Raw genomic sequence first — 20,753 nt, forward strand, 5'->3', positions numbered from 1 at the left:
TTGTTAAAAAGCAATAATTTTTTCATCTTTCCACATTTTGAGAAGTTTGCTGTCCTTTACTCTTTCTGCTCATCCAATCCCTTTCATTCGGTCAGTCCTTACAATATGACCTGCAGATGTACTTGTATGCTGCCTTTATTTCATTTTCATTTTCATTTATCACTGAATGCCCACCTCCTCAGCATTCAATTCAGCCAACACAAATCGAGTCACATCCTCTGGCACATATTATTGGGTTTGCTGTAGCGAAGTCATATTTTTGGAAGAATACAGAAGAACTCCAATTATAAAGCATGTCTGTGGTATATCTGTGTTAATACAAGGTGAATGAGGACTCAGTCCAGAAAAGCACTGTAGTCACTTAATCCGAAAAATACCTCTGCCTTCCCTCTACATTTAAAATAACTATTTTTTAGCTATTCTGGTATGTTTTGACACAAGTCACAGAAAAAGTCAAAAGATCATTTTAAGCAAAGGAAAAGAATAAAATAAATTCTCCAAGATGCCTGATATGAATGATGTTTAGCTTCAGAACAGCAGGACAAAAATTTGAAAAAGTACATAGCAAAGGAGATAGCTTGAGAAAATTCTTGCCATCCCAGTGCTATATTATTTTTAAAGTCTAATGAAAGGAGATCTCTCAGCAGTTTAGCTGCAGTCTCGAGAGAGCACTGTTGTGATATGCAGCTGCCTTGAAAACCTCATGCTAAGTGAGCCAGGAAATTTCCTGGCCCTTAAAAAATTATATGACAAGATACAGGGAATTAAACAGATACAAGGCATCCAGGCTGAGTTTTTTGCACTTTCACCTGGGATCTTGGAGCAAGAACAGAAACGTTTAACAGAATGGAAAAAATGTCAGCATTATGGCTACCTGATACAAGCACAGAACATATACACTCCATTTCAGCTACTGTATGACCAGTTTGACAGTGAATGCTTGAGAAAGTTGCAGCCCAATATCCATATGTTTAACAGAAGTTTAAATACCATAAATATCATAATAAGTGTGTATTAATCCTCTAGATCTAAACAGTGATTTAGAACTTCTTACAAAAGCAAATGTACACAAAGATACTTTCATAATCCACTGAAATCTCATAACAACAGAGAAAATTGTAGTTATATTAATATTGTGTATTCATTAAGTGGAACAACAGAACTGACAGCCCTAGAGAGAGATAAATTTGCAATGAATCACTCTTTCAGAATTAAATGTGAAAATTAAAGCAATTAAATTATAAGCCGCTGTAGCAGTATGTTTTGCCTGGAATGGAGGAAAAACAACTCAAACAACACTCTGTTTTCAAAGCTGTCATTGGTGAATGGAGAAAGGGTTGTCTTGCTGCTTCTGGTGCTGAATAATGCTGAAACCAGCCTGATCCAATTCCAAAGTTAAGCACCCTGACAGTGAGGGGAAGGTGCAGCAGAAGTGGTGAAGTGTTTGATGAAGGAACCAACAATTGATACTATTGATAACTCATCTAAAAATGCTGAACTAACACAACTGGCCCAGAGAGACAGGACTGACAGTCAATGACTTTATGCTATAAAAGTCCCTTCCCACCTTCTAATGGTGCAGCCTTCTAATACACCCCTTCTAGGAGTGTGTGTGGAGGTTCTTCCCTTGAGTGGGGTTGCTTCTCAACGTTACTCCTCAAGGCTGAGTGAAAGAGATTTTCCTATGCTTGTGAGTATGGGTGAGTAGCATAAATCTCTACCTAATAATTGTGTTTTCTAGCTTTAATGTAATTGCATCAATGTTAGTCCAAAAAGAGAGCATTATGCTACTAGTTATAGCCAGTTATACTGTGTAGCAAATAAATCTGGTTATGATCTTTTAATCTAGTGATTACCATAATAAATAATTTATTTTATATAAATATATCTGGTTTGTCATCCTTAATCCTGAAGAACAAAGTTGTATGAAGGGCAAATTACACCTGTACAATCCTATATACTCCTTTAGACACAAAATGGTGAAAAAGTTTGAGTCTGACACTGAATTCAGCCACAATTAGACTCCTGCCAGAGACAGAGTTTAGAATGCAACTTGAAGGGCTTCTCTAATAAACATTAGAGAAGCTCCTATTTCCGCTCTGACAGCCACCCAGACACATTTCCAGGCTAAAAGTTTCTACCTTGTAGTAATAAAAACAAACTGGCTTGCTGAGAGTGCAAAAATTTTTACTTCACAGTTTCTTCTTTTTTTTTTTTTTGTCACATAGGCTAAAGCCTAAAGCTGAGTCTCTATGACATCCTCTTCCATGTGACTAGGTGGAGGCCTTTTCTTTGTCCATCCCCATTAAATCTACAGTAATTCTACATAAGTCTAAATAACACTTAGAGAAAACTAAGACATTTCTCAGAGCTAGATATCAAGACGTAAAATTTCCTTTTGTTCTTCCTTTCCTCCTCATCCATTCTCATAGTCTATCAGATTACTCCCTATTGCCACAGATGTTTGTCAAAGTAATTCAGTCAGTCTTTTCTTTGCTTTCCAGCCTACCTTTGGCACTTACCCCTTACAGACTCCAGACTCTGGAGGCTCCTCTTTTCCCTTAGACTCTGTGCATCCAAAGCCATAAAGTGCAGTAGCAGAAAGGAGATCTCAGTTTCATAACTGCTGTGCTCAGATTGCTCAGGGAAATTATGTCTGATCTGCTGTGGGAGAAGTTGAAAGTAAAAAAAATTGAGTAGCACCTCACTCATTTTTCAAACCTAGTATCATCAGCTTAAAACTGAAAACAAGAATTGAAATAACAAAAATAGAAAGGTAAATTTACGGCGATATTCACTCTGACATTTTTCTGTAATGAAGCCACAATTGCTACGTGATTGCACTGACCAAACCTTACAATGAAACACAAGATTTTAGATAAAAGTTTTTATAATCTCAGTCACCTAAAAATTAATTAAAAGTTGTATTTGTACTAAAAGATTTTTTTTTGGTTTTTTGGATTTTTTTCTTTATATCTTTGTAGAGGGCAAATAGAACATAACAATATGGAATAATGACAATGAAATTTTTTACACTTTCATAGCTTGCTCCATTACCCTTTGCTTGAAAATAACGTACTGTGCTCTGTTCTGCCGTAAGAAAATGAAACTGCCAATTATTATTTTTTCATCCTAGAAACCATTTACCTGACCAACACAGCAATATGTAGCAAAATAAAACCTACACAACAACCAAACAACTTCTATATTTACAAATAGAAAATTACCAAGCAAATTTTAAACTGAAGAGATAAGGTAAGAGGTGACACCAATATAATCACAAGTTTTTAAAGGATTTTCCTAAAACTCAGGAATTTTCCTGCCTACTTTTGTTCTGCATACTTCCCTGCCAATATAAATAGCAAAAGTAGACATAAAGGTCAGTCAATATGCTGGGAGAGCATCAGTGATCTTTCCTTCTACAGTTTGCTGTTGCTTAACAAATTGCAAGTGCTGAAAGAAAGAACATGGGCCATTATAAATACCATAGTGCATTCCAGGACAGTATTTCATAAACTTTTTGAGTCATATTAATAGAAAGACTGAAAAAATCCCAGTGTATATTTTCTATTGGAATATTATGATTTAAGCAGCCTTTGGATTAAAATAACACAGAGGTGGTTTTGATAAAAACACATTAAATGCAGATTTTTCTCCATATGACATATGTGACATATGGAAGCCACATCTGTGAGTCTGGAGAACTATCCATCCTCCAGTGAATTCAACAGAATAACTATTCCCATCTACATCAATGGATTTTGTCTCTATATTTATTCCTTTTGTTTCTATATTTATTCCTCTATATTTATTCCTTGTTTCATTATTGTGAGCTTTTATTTTTTCAATATTTACATTTTCTATGCTTCTTTTTACATTCCTGTTTCAGCTTTTAAAATTGTGCCATCACTTCCCTGGCTCTACTAGAAACTCCTCTCTTGACACATCCTATTATCATGTTCACTTTTTTCATACGACATCATATTTATGAATGTTGACTACCTTTTAATAAACTCATGTAATCTGATCTTTTTGTGTTTGCTGTTCTCAGCTAATAAGCTTCTTCCACTTAGAGCAAAAATTTTTACTCTTAAATTCATGGCATTGCAGGCAGCATTGTTACATTTATAATTTCTATTTTTTTTGCACTCTGAGCCATCTAGTTCGTGCAGAAATGTACTCTGATGTTCATCTGTATTCACAGTACCATGCACGTTCTGTCATCAGCCAGTTTTGTTCCCTTATTTCTAATGGGGCCAGGGTCATTGATGAAAACAATAAATGTGCTGGGTCACTATACAATTCTGTCTCACAGGAATGCTCTGGGTAAGCTCTTTTTTTATCAGACTCAATTTTTCTCCTGCTGTGCTTTCGGCCTCAATTCCTTGAGGAATTCCAACAGCTGCTCCCTCCAGTCCAGCAGTTGCACTTGCTTTTTGTGAGTGGAACTGGCCAGAAGATATCAGTCTAGACTGGGGTGCTCTTCTAGAACTAGGTACCACAGAGACAACACAGAGATGCTGGTTTGGCTCCCACATGTTTCACATTTTTGGTTCAAGTGAAAGAAAGAGTGTTTGTTCCTAGCATACCTTTTTATTTGCCATCTCTTACTTTTGTTATTATATGATACAAGCGGCTGGTTTTTTGTTTGTTTTTTTTTCTGAGAGTCACAAGCACTGGCTTCATATAAAGATTGACCTTTACTTCATTACTGACAATAAGCAAGCTCTGAATGTGTATTTGTTAAGCTCATAGGTATCCACAGGGGCTTCATAAAAAAATAGACCATGGCTCTGGAAATTACACAGGAAGAAATGAAAAATGTAACTCAAAGTGTTTTGATTTCCCTTGCTAATCACCAGGTAGAGGAACCCCTCTCGTATCTTCTGGATAGAAAAGCAAAGACAATTCTTCACTTTGTATGTGAGAAGGTCATAAAAGCTGATTAACCTAGTCTGAAAGCTCTAAAATATTCAGGAAAAAAATTAAGACTGAGTAATAGACTTCAGATAGTATTTCAAAATGGAAATATAATTATATTTTCATAAATGCCAGTTTTGACATAGCTAGTTTCTGGTTGAGAAAGAAAGAAAAGCCCAGAACTCTGGAAATGTTCTGGGTTTTATCATTCCAGAATAGTATACTTTGATCTTTCTATTTGAAAACTGCTTTTAAAATTATTTTCGAAAGCATGTCTATTGTAAAACACTGACTATCTATTTTGACAGTTTTTACAGCTTATCTCGATTTAGGAAAACCTGGTTTACAACCAAGTCCAATTTCCTGTGTCACTGATAGGTCGTGTTTATCTATAAATACATCCTGAACCTCTCTTTCTTGTGTGTGGGAGGAACTCATAGGGGGTTTTTTTGTGGGTTTTTTTGTGGGTTTTTTTGTGGGTTTTTTTTTTTTCCCCCTCATACCATCAGATGCCTTTTGGTCATTATTCCACTTGAAAACCATTATCTGAAGCACTTCTGAGGTCTGAGCATCAAGGCTGCCTTAGGCAGCTGTATGAGGCTGAGGCTGGGGGTTTGTTCTGGCTGCTACTGACCTTTGGAGCCCGTGGTGTCCCACTGGCTTTTCATCTGCTACCAAAGAACCAGCTCTTCAAATCTCCTACTATAATTGTATCCATAAGCACTCTTAACCTGCTTCCACAAGAAGTATTCATTGGAGACTGGCAGTAAGGACAGAAAGATCTGAATTTATTATAGAACTGGGGACATTTTAGCACACACTTGCTCGTGTAATGCAGTTATGTAAAGATAGGGCCTGAACTGTGGATATAAACCAGCAATACATAAATGCATAACTTCATCTGCTCCTCTGTATGAAGCTTCAGAGCTCTTGGTAGAAAACACGAAGTCACTGCCTGATGCCACTCTGATGTGTGAAAATTGTGTGCAGTCACACTTAGGAGAATTAAATTAAAAAATTGACATGCCACAAGCTTCTACGCAGCTAGTAGGAAATAGGCTGTTAGCAGAAAGGACAAGCTGGAGATTATAAAGTCAGTCAAAAGTAAAAGTGGTTTAAATAGAACTGAAATTATAGGGGCATCAGAGTATCAGCATTCATAAAAAGCGAATGCACCTTTCTGAGTCAGATGCTTCCATAGGGAGACACTTTATTATAGTGCTATGCTGAATTTAGTGCTGGTCTGCTTTACTGCAGTGCTAGGAGCATACAGCCTTTTGCTTACTCTGAATTAAAACAGATATTTTGTCTCAGTCATGTTTAATAGGTCCAAATTAAGAAATTAAAATCTGAAACACAAACAGTTTTCTGTTATCAGAAAGAGAAATCAGGGAGTTGCAGTATTGTTTGTTTTAATTTTTCTTGAGGTCAAAACCTATATCTAAAAATATACATTCATTGAGGCACAATTTTGGAACTGTGCACTCCTTGTTGTATTTCTATAGCCTACAGCATGTAGGAAATCAGATTAGATATTCAAAAAGTCTCTTTTGAGCTGAGGAAGTCTCAAAACTTCCAGCATTGCTGTACAGTGCCACCTAATGACACAGAGTGTTTCTCATGAGATCCATTCTCAAGGCTGTCATGTCAGTGGGAAGGTCTGCAAGACACCACAATCAATACTTTATGGATTCCACAGATCGTTTTAAAATGTGTATGTCCACTAAAATGTATAAAAACACGGGTTTTTTTACTCAGAAATACAAGAAAAACATATGTACAAAAGGAAAGCTTAGGTATCTACTAAGCGCACTCTCAGCTATCAGTGCTTTACTGACCTGCTGCATACTTGGCAAAGCTATGTTAGACTTTGGCAGCAAGGAAAACAGAAAATCCTCTTGAAGACATAGAGCATGTTTTAGCTTATGGAAACAAAGTCTTAGAATAGAATATTAGCAAGGATACAGTGTCTGCAAGGGAAAAAAGGCAGACGTTTTGTAATATTTCTCTGGGATACTGAAATTAGCTGTATTCAGAGACAGATGCTCTCCATTAAAAATGTGTCAGCCCTTTGGAATTCCCTTATTAACTTTGCTGGGAAATGTTGTCACAGTGTCTAAGAGACTACCTCCAGGCCATAGCAGGTAACCAGGATATTTTGCAGACATTTTCATTTGGTGTGGCACATAACCAATTATCAGTACTACCATCACCTAAGGAAACTGATTGACTTCAAAGCTTCTTGGGGGCAGTCTAGTTCCCTAGCTTATTTCCTCTGTATTCTGTAATTTTGTTGACCACAAGAGAATACTTTTATCTCCAAATTGGTCTTCCTCCAAGGTGTATGCTTTACTGAAATTCATGCTGAATAGTGAATGCATCCTTTAGAAAAATGTCTGGGAATGGTTTCAAGGTTTCTGCAGTGTTCAGTTGTTTAAACCTTTTTCTTCTCACAAAGACCATGTCTAAGGAGCAGCTACTGAGACTGCTCTGGCATTGGCTAGCTTCTGTCGCTGCACTATTCATTTGTATTTTTCATTTTCTGATTCGTGTGTGCTTCTTGATATAAACTACTTGCACGGCCAGGGTTGTGCACTGGTGTTCTTGCTGGACTCAGGGGTGGCAGATCCTCCTGTACGTGACAACCATGTTGGAGACCCCTGAGCTTGAAAGGCTGAACCCTTTCCAAAGACCAGGTGTATCTGCATGATGCAGCAGCAGCATCCAGCAGCAGCTGGTCTGAGGTCAGAATTGCTCTGCTATTGTGCAGCTTTGTACTGGGGCCACTTCCAGAGCAGCTTCCTCAGCAGGAGTTGTCTAGTTCCAGTGTGACCTGCAGGCCCCGTTTCAATCCTTGCAGAGAGTGGTACCCATGTTAGCTTTTTGTTGTAATTAGATACCCCCTTGAAAACCTTTGAGAGCAAAATATTGTCTGCCAGCTATCATCTGATTAAACGGACCTGTTAAACTGTCAAGTTGCAAGTACTTAGAGAATAATGAGATGGTAAATTAAGAGGTTAAATGTGTTTGTCAGAAACATAGTCAAAACAATGTCTTTCTTTCTAGGGTAAATAACTCAGCTGGAATTGTGTCAGTAGCAGACTTTTAATGCATTTGGACCTAAAAGGAGCTGCTGGCAATGCAGCAAAGGGATCTGAAATGAACAATCATAAAAACAGATGCACAGAGAGCAGTTTGTTGCAGAGTTTGATGTTGAACTGGAAGACTGCCTCAAGTGAGGTCCCAACCGGAGTTACAACTAGTCAATATTTTCATCAGCAGCTTGGCTAATGGAATGAAAATAATGATTTATAATAATTTCATTGGGCACTAAGTTCTAAGGAGGGCTTGGAGAACAGGCTCAAAACTCACATGACATTGCTCAAAAGCAATTAAATGAAATCCAATGAAGATACATGTGAAGTACTGTTCTGAGAAAAATAATACTAATGAAAATCAACAACTGTTAGAACCAGTTCCATGGATCTACACTGGTCTTCTGAAGTTAGAAAAATTTTACCCAAGTAGCTATGCAGGTTGACTATGTGTTGGCCATGTTGAAACAGGCTAGTGCTTGAATTATTTGACACACATGTATACAATTTTTTCCTCTAGAAGGAAACAACAATAAAATGCTCATTCTCTGTGAAGGATGAGGTCATAGCCAGAATTTTTTGACAGTTCAGCCAGTTCAGTATTGTAGTTCAGTTAGTTCAGTTTTGACAGAATCTGTATGAGAAGCACACAAGCCAACCATCTTTTTTTTTTTTTTTTTCTATAATTAGAATAGAATAAAATAATTACGGTTGGAAAAGATCTCCAAGACCTTTGAGTTCAACCTTAGATCAAACACCACCATGCCAACTAAACAATAGCACAAAGCAATTTCTTGAACTCTTCCAGGGATGGTGACCCCACCACTTCCCTGGAGACCCAATTTCAGTGCTTGACAAGCTTATCCATTAAGAAATTCCTCCAACCTGCCCCCAGCCTGCAGTGCTCCATGGGGTTGTTGAGACTCAAGAACACCTTGCCTTGTTGAACCTCAGCCCATTGATCCAGATCCTTCTGCAGATCCTTCCTACCCTGCAGTAGATCAACACTCCCACAGAGCTCGGTGTCATCTGCAATCTGACTGAGGGTGCTCTTGATCCCTTTGTCCAGATCATCAAGGAGGATATTCAATAGGACTGGCCCAATACTGAGCCTTGGGGAACCCCACCGGTGATCCACCACCAAATGGATGTAACTCCATTCACCATCACCCTCTGGATCTGGACATCCAGACAGTTTTTCACCCAGAGTGCACCTGTCCAAGCCATGGGCTGCCAGCTTCTCCAGGGGAACCCTGTGTGAGACTGTATAGAAAGCTTTCCTGAATTACAGGTAGATTACATCAACAGGAAATTCTTATTCTCTTTATCACACTGATAATTTCTGCAAAGAAAATAAAAAGGAAGAAAAATAATTTTTTAAAAAATAATTATTCACAATCTTCTTTCCTGTGATTTTTTTTTTCTATTGCTGTTCTTTGATGTTCAGGTCTGTGGACATCACTAGAAAGTGATTATGTAAATGCCAAAGTTCATTACTCAACAGTATTGATCATTAATAGGTTCTTAACTTTCTCAATTATTTCTTGCAGTGGTTAGTGAGCTGAACTGGTTATGTCTTATATATCAACAGAAGTGCTGCCCAAGTGACCAGCATTTCCAGAGGCACAGCACCTACTGCAAGCACTAGGATTACACAAGCTCAGCTGCATACAAGTAGAATTGAAGGTTTCAGAGCCTACATTGATTTCACCTTCTGGGGATCACAATGTGAGTACTTCTGACTGAACTAGAATGAGAATTTGGTTTATCTGACCTAATTTGGATATGCACTCTAGGGCAAAGAGCACTTCACACTTTACTCCAATGAGACCAGTTTGGTCTCATTGGTTTAAAGGGATTCCAAGATGGCAGATTGGAATCCCCCCAAAATGGGGATTCCAAGTTCCGACTTAGATACTCAAAGCTGGGCAGAGATGAATCTTACCCACGCAGACCTGGGTTATCTGTGAAAGAATCAGAACTCAACTGGAATTTTCAGGTTCAAACAGTAAAATATTTAGTCATAAATTGAGAAAAATTTTAATGATTTAGAATCATTAAATATGGTCCCTAAACATAAACTTGCATCACTAAAAAAGATATCATTACAGCTACTGCATCATTTTGGTGGGCAATATCCATATTGATGCTGTCATACATGTTGTGCTGAGTGGAATTGTTAGGAAATGTTAGTCTTTATTGTGATTATATGCAATATATAACTATAGTGCAACTTCAAAATCTTAACACTTGCCACAGTTCAGTCACAGTGCTGTTTGAAATAGTAAAGCCCTGAGGTAGTGATTAAGTTTCGCACAGCAAATCATTGCACTTGAAAAGTCCATTTATTTTCAAGCATTCCTTTTTCAACAGTGAGTTCTGTTTTCCAGGTCTTCACTAAGATAATAGTCACTTTACGGGACTATATGGGGATGGTTCACAATAATTTCAGACATTTGTTTAAACATGTAAATGACCTGTTAGAATGAAATTGAATGAAAGGGATAAGTAGATGGAAATAAAAAGATTTGGATATAGAAGCCAACATAGTGGAAAGAATGATCTTTCTGTGCTCAGGTTATTGCTGTGTTGCTCATATAAGTAGCCCTTTCCTAAAATATGTATCAAATGCGAATAGTTGCCTCCCTGTTGTAACTGATGAGTTTTTGATGCAATAATGAAAAGTGCACAGCCTTTCTAATGTTTTGTCTAGCCAAAAAATCTTGAGACATCTTGATTTACAAACAGTGAGACTTCAAAAAGCCTTTCTATGACTAAACCTTAAGTCTTGCAGGATACAGTAGCTTCCAAAGCTCCAATGTTCTCTGTATGGAAAGTGATATGGAAGTATTTAATTTGATTTCACAAAAACTTTAAAACCACAGTAGTTTTTAATGACTGGGGTTCAGTTGTCCTGTTAGGGAGACCCACCATATTTTACATTAGTTAGTATTCAATTTGTTTGATGAACTGTTGTGTATTATCTCAATTTTAATTTTTATGTAGCCAAATTACTCTACTGGTATAAGCTAAAAAATAGCTCTGTTCATAAAGTAAAATCTGATGTGTTTTCAACTGTTTTGTCTTACCTTCCCCTCCTTCTGTGCTTACTTTTGAATAGAAAATGCCTATAAAACATTTTTATATATTCATTTTTCTTTGAACAGCAGCCAGTCCAGTCATCATGAAGACTGAAACTATTTCAAGAAACTGTCTGTGGTTATTATTTTGTAAATAATTTTTAAGACAAGTGGAAATGTCAGATAAACTTAATTTTCTTTGGCATATTGTGTTTTTTTCCACTAGCATATAAATGCTTCTAATCATCAGTTAAAATTGTTCATGCTTTTCATTCCTCTGTAATTACTGTTTTCAAAATTAGATGTTAATAAATAAAATGGAGTAAAAGGTTATTGCAACTTTTTTGGTGCATCAGAGAACATAAACTCAAGGAGAAGGAAGTCTAGTGTGGCTGTGTCATTTTGTGTGATAGAAGTGGCAAGTGTAATTTCTTTCAGCAACTTTTCTGGTAGAAGATCATTCTGAAGGGTATAAAAGTATTGTCCTTTATATAAACAAGCTATTGTTTGAATCAAATAATTCAATATCATTACTATAAATACAATGCAATAGAGTGGCATCTAATTTAACCAACCAACACAATTAAATTGTGTTCACTTTGGAAATCGCATTTCCGCAGCACAGCTTACTAATTCAAGTTTAATTACTTTAATTAATAGATTTAAATTTGGAAACATTCAAAGTGAGCACTGAACCCTTTGAGATTTTTTTCAGTTTGCTTCAAGAATCTTAGTTATTCAAAGCTCCTTGAGGCCAAACTTTAGTTATTTGTAATTGCCTTTTCCAAGTTCTGGGAGTTATGGAAGGGTCCAATGTAATTACATTCAGCTCAAGAGTGTGGAATGGAAGGGTATGACAAACCTACCTGTGCCCTGGAAATTGGACTGATCTCAGCAGACAGAATCTGTATTCTTGCTTGTAACCATTTGAAATGGGACCAGCTATTCTCCCACTCCATTCTGGGGTCTGATCAACATCATTATCAGCACCATGAAATAAATGTCCTGAAACCAGTTGCAAAGAGAAAATTTTAATGGGACAGCAGGAGATCTAAAATAATATCAGTAAGATCACCACTGTTACATTGCATCTCTGTTACATTTTAATTTGGCTTCACAAAGCAAAAATTATTAGAATGTTCTCTCTTGGAGCCCTATCATTTGCACTTCCTTTGGGTAAAAACATGATGCAACATTAAGGATCAAATGTTTCTGCAATATTTTTGTCTCCCCCCAGAAAGAATAAAAAGTTCATTATATGTTCAGAAATATAGGGAATGGATTAACTAAAAAAAAAAAAAAATGTGTACATCTTCATATGCAATAAATGGTTCTGGACACTGCACTCCTTGAAAAGTCCAAAAAGAGTGAAAAAACAGCAGTAGAATTTTTCCAACTACCTAGTGGACGATGAGTGCAGACATCATTAAACAAGTTTGTCTGCCCAGCTTGAGACAGTGAGGAAGACACCAGAAAGGTTATTTCTGCTGCTTTTCTGACACAGACAGGGAAGATCTTACACAAAGTATATTTCTCAGAGATTTTTCCCTCAGCCTAGAGAAAATAATGCACTCTGATAAACCAGTTGTTTTTGGACTCTGGGTTGTCAGGCTTTTTTAGTCCAATATTATAAATCTGTTTCATATCCTACTTCCTTTCTAATTTCAGATTAGAGAACGGGTTGTTAATTTGCATGTACAAAGTTTGTTCTCCACATAGCCATGTGCTTAGAGTGCATGTATATAGGTAAAATGGAACCTTACACAGCAACACATGGTCACAGCTGTCCTTGCAGAACTTTACTTCTATCATCAAAGCCACCTGCATTATATAGTTTAAATTACAGCAGTTAAGACAGTTTCCTAGCTTTCCTGTCCCAGACCAGAAGCTGGCATCTATCTTATGGCTGATAAGCTTACTGCAATGCTGTGATCTTCCTGAATGTTTAGACACTGTTTGTCTGCTCACCCTCAGGAGGCCGTGGTTATCAAAATGGAGAAAAGCCTGCAGTAATATATCTCACCAGCAGCAACCTCATAAACAATGCATAGAAGAAACAGGCAGAAATCTCACTGAAAAGACCTCACTCAGACCATAGATCACTAAGTAAAAAAAAAAAAAAAAAAAAAAATGGCCATTTCCAATGCTGAGTGTGCAGCACATCTCAAATCTCAAAACCTTACTGACAGCTGTGGCATTCATTCCTATACCACTACAACTTCAAAGTAGGGCTGAATATTTTATTGTCTGGCTAATGGGGGAAACCCTGACTTGCAGTGAGGTACCTTGAGCCTGAAGAGAAATCCTGATTCACTGAGCCATAACACATAACAGAAAAAGACCAACTTGATTCAGCGGGAATTCAAGCATGGGCCTTTACAAAACATTATTCATGTGAATTATATCTAATAGTCTGAAATAATTTCTGAATTTTGAGGTTTTTCTTCAGGTTTTTTGTGATATTTAGTAATCAAGCAAATTTCAACCAAAAACACTGAAAAGGGGAGAATAGTTTAAAAAAAGAAATAAAGATAAGAAAATGAGATTGAGGTCTACAGTCAGAATCCAGATTTTTTTGTATATTATGTTTTTTTAATACATTATTAGTGTGATTCAAATTAATCTCCTACTAACAAATTGAAAAACAAGGGCAATGGTTAAATATAGAGCATGAGGATTTTTTAAATTGACAAGAAAGTCTTTTCCCAGTAGACTGATTGTGTAGTTACACATGTATGTAGTTGTAAATGCAGGTGTTTCCATGGCATTTCTTCCATTCCTATCTGCTCCTTCCCAATTCCAGACTTTGTAAGATTCTTACAGAAGCATATATTTAATATTTCTGTCTGAGAACCACATTTTTTTCTTCTCTATGTAAGCAGAAAAATAAGAAAGATTTAGCTACATTTCCATATAATGCATGAAACAAAAAAGATTAGTAGTTTAGTCCTGTTCTTCTATTGGGTCAGAATAAGCTCCAGGCAAAGATCTTACTCAAATATCTAAGGCATAAAAGATCTGGAACTAATAGACACTTGAAAGCATAGTGGAGACTTGGATTCATTTTTATATCCTTTTTCTTTCCAAAATTGAGCAAAATTTTGATATTTCCATGTGAAATGAAAAAGAATTCCTTCAACATCACATGTCTTCTTTTATACAGTCGGTAATTTCTGAGTTATGCAAGACAACAAAACATGCATTTATTAGCTCTGCACTATTGCCATATAACACAGGAAGGAGCTAAACTTCATGAGTTTAAAGCCATTAAGTTTGGAAACAAGAACATAAACCATTTAAGGTGTGTAGCCTGAGCCAGAACACAGCTGAAGGTCTCTGGCACTTGGATTACTACCCTAAGAGCAGCTCCCAGCCCCTTCTTCAGAGTGACAGAAGGCTGGCCCAAACATTACCCAGTTTTAATAAGGACAATCACCAGCTGGAATTCAAACAGATGGAGTTAGGCCAGGTTGGAGTGGAATGGTTGTAATAGCAAATACAGAGTGCCATGTGCCAGCTGTCTACCAAGATCTGCCATGATGAAGGAACCCACTTCTGTTGCCCTAGACTCCTATTATTGTCTATGGCGATAGTAATGGTGATCCCTGCTTCTCTTCACTGACAGAGAAAGACAACCCTGTGTGACTAATAAGAATCAAAAGGTAGCCAGGATCAATTTAGGCCAAGTGATGTTCTTTTATTTTTTTTTTCCTTCCTTCCCACCACCCCACCCCATCCCCCCGCCCTCCTTTTTTTTTTTCCTGGGCATTTTTTCATGAGTTGAAGGGGAGTTTAAAGGTAAAAGTAATGAAGACTGCTCATAAAATTTCATTGAAGAAGGCTCCTGTAAATAAATGACAACACAGATAAATACTCAAAAAAATTTTGGTAAAACTTGAACAGAGAGCAATCAGAGCATCCAAAGGAGGGCAAAGAAGATAGTAAAGGATCTGAAGGAGAAGCCGTATGAGGAGCAACTGAGGTCACTTGGTCTTAGACTGGGGGAGACTGAAGGGAGACCTCATTCCAGTCTATGACTTCCTCATGAAGGGAAGAAGAGGGGCAGACATTGATCTCTTTACTCTGATGGCCAGTGACAGGACCAGAGAGAAGTTGTGTCACACCCGAGATGGTGTCAGGGTGGTTTAGGTTTGATATTAGGAAAAGTTTCTTCATCCACAGGATGGTTGGGCACTGGAACAGCCTCCCCAGGGAAGTAGTCACAGCACCAATCCTGACAGAGTTCAAAAAGCATTTGGACAACATTGTCAGGCACTTGGTGTGATTATTGTGGAGAGTCCTGCACAAGGCCAGGAGGCATACTCAAAGATCCTTGTGGTTCCCTTACAAATCTTATTCTGTGATCCTGTGATTCTGTAATTAAGTTGAGAATCTTTGGAAAAAAGAAGATGGAAGTGGTTTGGGGAGGAGATTATTTACTCAGTTTCTAAGAGATGACAGGCCAGACAGGACTAAGTCTCCAAGAGAGGAATGGAAAGCAGAACATCACCCAGGGAGTCAAAGAGGCAGCATGTTATTAAAGCAATCAGTCTGATATTTTTCAAATGAAAAATAGTCAGTTTATTCCAAAATGAAGAAAGAAATGCAAGATATTGCTGTTTGGGAGAAGTTTTGAGTAGGAAAAAAGTTCCTTGGGTAAGGACTACACTTCTGAAAATCTCTAAATGTTTTTCCTAGAAAAAGAAACAAAAAGTTACCGGTAAGAAGCTTTCCATGCAGATATTGAAAGAGATACTGGAAAACCTGACAGATCTTAATTATAATGTTCATAAGAGAAGCTGAGGCCACAAAAGGTGTACAAGCACTTTCCTGTAGTTGCAGAAAGTGCCAGAGCCTCCGAGTGATTTTTTTTTTTCTTTTTGAATCAACTTCTACTCAAACTGCATTTTGATGTAGAGCTTAAGGAATTCCTAACACTGCTGAGGGCAGGAGTCAGGGGCAGCACCTAACCCTTCTAAACTAAATACAAAGGAAACATTTGCACAAGCCCTTCTTGAGGAGATGCAATTGATCTGCAGACAGGTTTATTTAAAACAGGCAGCTTTTACTGACAAGGTATCACTCCCATTTGCTAAAGCAGCAGTTCAAATAAAGAACCTGATGAAGCTGTCAGCTGCCAAGATCAAGGACCTATGTTAATGAAAAATAAAGCGCTTCTTTGACTGTGGAAACATAGACAACAACAGTCTTTTTGAACCTACTTGCAATGTGACAATTTGTGTACAAAATAACAGGCACTATGCTGAAAGCACCAGTGGTCACCACACCACTCTGCTTTTGAGGAATGTTGCAAAACTATGGAGCAGAAAAATAACGTTAACAGGAAGAAATTTTATTTCCCTACCTGTGTGTATCAACCCATGTGTTTGAATGCACTGGTACAGTGTGTATGTGGCTATTTATGGAACCTGTTTAAGTACTCATTTTGGTGATATTTGATTTTCCTGAAACTAAAGTACCCACACAGTAAATGAACAAATTGTTGCAAATAGATATCAGAGGACACAACTCTATGCTCCTTCCTACTTGGCTGTTATAACTCATCACCAAAAGAAATTATTATGCTGCAGCTTGACAACTTCTTTCTTTTTCTGTCCTAATGGCAAACTGGATTATTATCAAATTTAGCCATTTCAATCAAAGTATATCACTTGCCATTTCTTGATCTTTAAGATGCAATATTTTAGTAAAAATTATCTTGCTTAAATTTGTATTTTATTGTGCGCTTTATGACTTCATCAGTCACTCTTGATTATAAAAATGTAGGGGGTTTTTGAAACAGTTGCAATTAGCAATAAAGACCTTGAGGAGCATTAATAGTACTAGAACAACCCAGTACTTACCAAGTAATACTAAAACAGAAGCAAAAAGCCTGAAAAAGGACAAGATTCTCTCAAAAATATCTTGAATCTGAAAAAAAAATCAGAAAGGAAATTGACTGTAGTTATATTATTAAAAATACAGGGTCCTGAAAATAATGTTTGACAAACTTTTTATGCCCCCAGTGCTTTCTATGCAAATAAATTCATTTTTGTATGTCAATAATTAATGGTTAGATAGTAAAGGTTTTAATAATGCAAAAATCCAAGAAGAATAATGGCATTTTTTATTTATAATGAAAAAGCAGTGTGAGTCATAGAAACAATCTCTGGGTGTCTGTAATCCAACCTCCCACTTAAAGAGAAACTACTGAAAACTAGATCAAGGCAGCTGTGGGTTTCTGTATTATTGTTAATAATAAGAATATTGTTTTGTCCCCTGAATTTTTCCAGTACCACAGCAGAAAATATCACAGCAAAGATCAGATGAGTTAAAGCTCTACATGACACAATAGACATGAACTGCATGGAAATGGATTTGTCGATTTGGTCAAGTGCCTTAAACACATGTACAGCTCTTACCAAAGGAGCAAATCTGTTCCTATTTCAATGCAAAATTTCCAAATATAGCATTTGATTTGTAATGAGCAATAATTAATTATCTTCCATCTTTCACTGATGTAGATCAAGATTAACCAGGTTATAAAATCAGAATCATTAAATGTAGAATTGCTCACAGTACATCTAATTGTATTCTGTTTTGAGGAGCACATATTTTGAGGTAGAAGCTCTTCTGGACAAAATTCCCAGGGTATATGATGGAAAGTACTGGCATTTGTTGGGTTGGCATTATGCAGTCTCTCATATTCTTATGGCTTAGTGAAGCTAGAATTACTGGCTTCACTATTCAAATCGGTTTAGGCTTCTTTTTATGGAACCATGACTGAATTTTTTTCCTGAAAAGGTTTTCTGGTTCTGCTATGAAGCCATTCAAAATCAGATCATATACATGTGTCCTCGTCAGCATATCTTAGCATCTTATGTCAAGAAAAGAGCTTTTACCTTGTTCATTTCTGTTAGAAAATTCACATTCAAAGGCACGTTTCTTCCAAAATTGAACATCATAACATCCCAGCTGCCTCCCTGTGTCTTAGTCTCTATTTAAAATAAATCTTTGATCCATCATTAATTTAAATAGATGGTTTGAAGTAACATTAAAGTGATTTAATCATATTAAATTCCACTTCTGCTAAATGATATTATTAGGGAATTTCAGCTTCCTTAAATTCAGTGATTTCATGCTTGTATGCTCTGAAAAACAATCCCCCTGGACAAATCACTAAGGGTTTTTTTTAAATTTATATCCAGTGCAGAGATGTGTAGTCGTTATATTATTTTTCTAAAGAAAATTGCTAAAATGCAAAGAAGTAAAATGAAGACTGGCATAACCCTGTAATAAAAAATCCCCTAGTTATATTGTAAAGAGAACTGTCAGCTTCACAAAGCATATGAAATCAATCTACAAGATGGAAGTAAATGTTTTTAAGTGAGTGACTGTATCAGGAAAAATATAGTCCCTTTCATTACCATAAAAAGGTAATTCTCACATTAAGTTGGTGTTAACCCACTCCCACCCCAGTTTGCATTTCTGCTGACTTTTATTAGACATTAATTGCCAACTATTGCTTAAATTCTTTCACATTCTAGAAGCTCCTCTACCTTCACACTAATTTAATCCCCTCTTCAAATTAATAAGATTTCCAGGAAACTCTAGAGTCAAGAGTGATTCTTACAGCAGAAGAGTCAAAAGTTAAGTATTAACCATTAGTCACGAATATTTAATGTAAGTGCTTTTTAAACCATTTTTAATGAGAGAATTCATTAAAGTGTGTGCATGGATTGACATTTTACTGATTGAAGGCCACATTTAACTACTGATTTATTTATTTCCTGATAATAATGAATGGTCAACCAGCATAAATATTTCCCCTATTCTATAGCTTCCCTAGGGTCAGCAGAAGGAAGCTCAGACTAGTACATGTGCACTTACAAAAATTTTGACTTTTCTTCTTTTTTACCACTGTAAAGCAAAGCCACCACCAAGTTAGCAATGCTATTTACAGAGATACATTTCAGGTTATGCTTCTGAAGACTGATTATGCCTGAATATGAATATGCTGAAAGAACTAATGACTAACTATGCAAATAGTGGATAATCTTTAATTAAAGCAGAGTAAAAAAGAAAAGTAAAATTTTATTCAGTGTTCTCATGGTGTGGTAGCAAAGAAACTTGATTATGTGAACTGTAAAGAAGTTTAAAAAGCTTCTTAAATTCAAATATTTTCTCAATTCTCTTTCAGTTAGAAGGTGTATAAAAGTTTTTGGTCAATTTCGTGTTTTGAAATTCTACCTCTTTTTTTTTTCAATAGTCCAAAGCAGAAACATAACAAAAAAATTCAGATAATGGAAAGATTTTTACCTCCATTTTCCTAAAAATGCTTATATTAAAGGAAATGCGATTCTACTAAAAGTGGGGTTTTGTGTTGCTGGTTTTGGTTTGGGTTTTTTTGTGGTTTTTTTGGTTTGTTTTTTTTTGTTTGTTTTTTTTAGGTTTTTTTTCATGGAAGAGTGAAATATTTTTAGTCAGGAAACAGTTATGAAAAGATCTGATTAAATGAAATAATGTTTCATGCAGGTCCATGAATTCTCCTTTGTAAATAAATGAAATTATATGTCCATTTGCTGTGCAAATACTTCATTGGCTTTGAGTAAATGAGCTCCCTTTGAGATATTTAGCTAGCATAGCTCCACTTTGTGGGATATCTGGTAGATGTGAGTTTACCCTTTATACCCAGTGCCACCAGGGATGATGGAAGGTGTAGATTAGTGGAGCCACTGAACAGTAGGATTGTATTGCTTGTCTGCAATAACTGTGCTGGTTTGGTGTGCCAGTTTCTCTCACATCAGGGGATTCTAACAATTTTGCATCAGAGGATGGCTGTTAACCCCTCAAATTAACCTGTATGAACCCTGTTCAGCCCTTTTGACTGAAGTCACTATATTGCAAAGATGATCTCACAATTTGCTGTTTACTTGCACTATGATCTACCAGTAAGCTGTGAACCAGAATATGCAAATCTCTGCCTACACAGGATTTAGGCAACAGGGCTGAGTCTCAGTCTCAGTTTGTCAAATTGATTGAATACTTAAAAAAAAAAAAAAAATTAAAATTCCACACCTATTTATTGAAACCAAAATGCAAATTCAGTTTCCCACTTAGAACTCTTTGTTCTTGTTTTCAAAAAGTGGATATCTATTTGCATAAATGTTTTCTAAATGAGTCATGAATATTCATGTGTGCATATGCCTCTATCTTGAAAGTTCTTGGGAGGCTGAGGGAGAAGGAAAAATTATTCAGCCTGAGACAAAATAAAATCATGTTGGTCTGGTCATGAGTCAGAATCTTACCAGACACAAACAGCCAAAATGGTGGTGGAAGCTTGTTTGGGAAGCTGAAATTACTTCTACATCACTCATCACCTTCAGAAAAGTGAAGTTTATCTGTAATCCTAAACAAAGATAACAGCAAATTCAAAGGAATAAGCTTCCACTTCCAAAAATGTTCTTGCTCCTTTCTTTATTAGTTGTATGGAAAAGTACTGAACACCCACAGCAGCCTTAAAGCTGGCCTTTTTCACACGTCTTTCAGGATGGCTGCTCCAGAAACCAAAGGAATCTCCCCTGGGATCTGCCACCAGTGTCAGACCTATTCACACCCAGGCCTGGACAGCCACGGAGTGTGAGCAAGCCTTACTCTG

The sequence above is a fragment of the Sylvia atricapilla genome, chromosome 1 (genome assembly GCF_009819655.1).
Source record: "Sylvia atricapilla isolate bSylAtr1 chromosome 1, bSylAtr1.pri, whole genome shotgun sequence".
NCBI classification, from domain to species: domain Eukaryota; kingdom Metazoa; phylum Chordata; class Aves; order Passeriformes; family Sylviidae; genus Sylvia; species Sylvia atricapilla.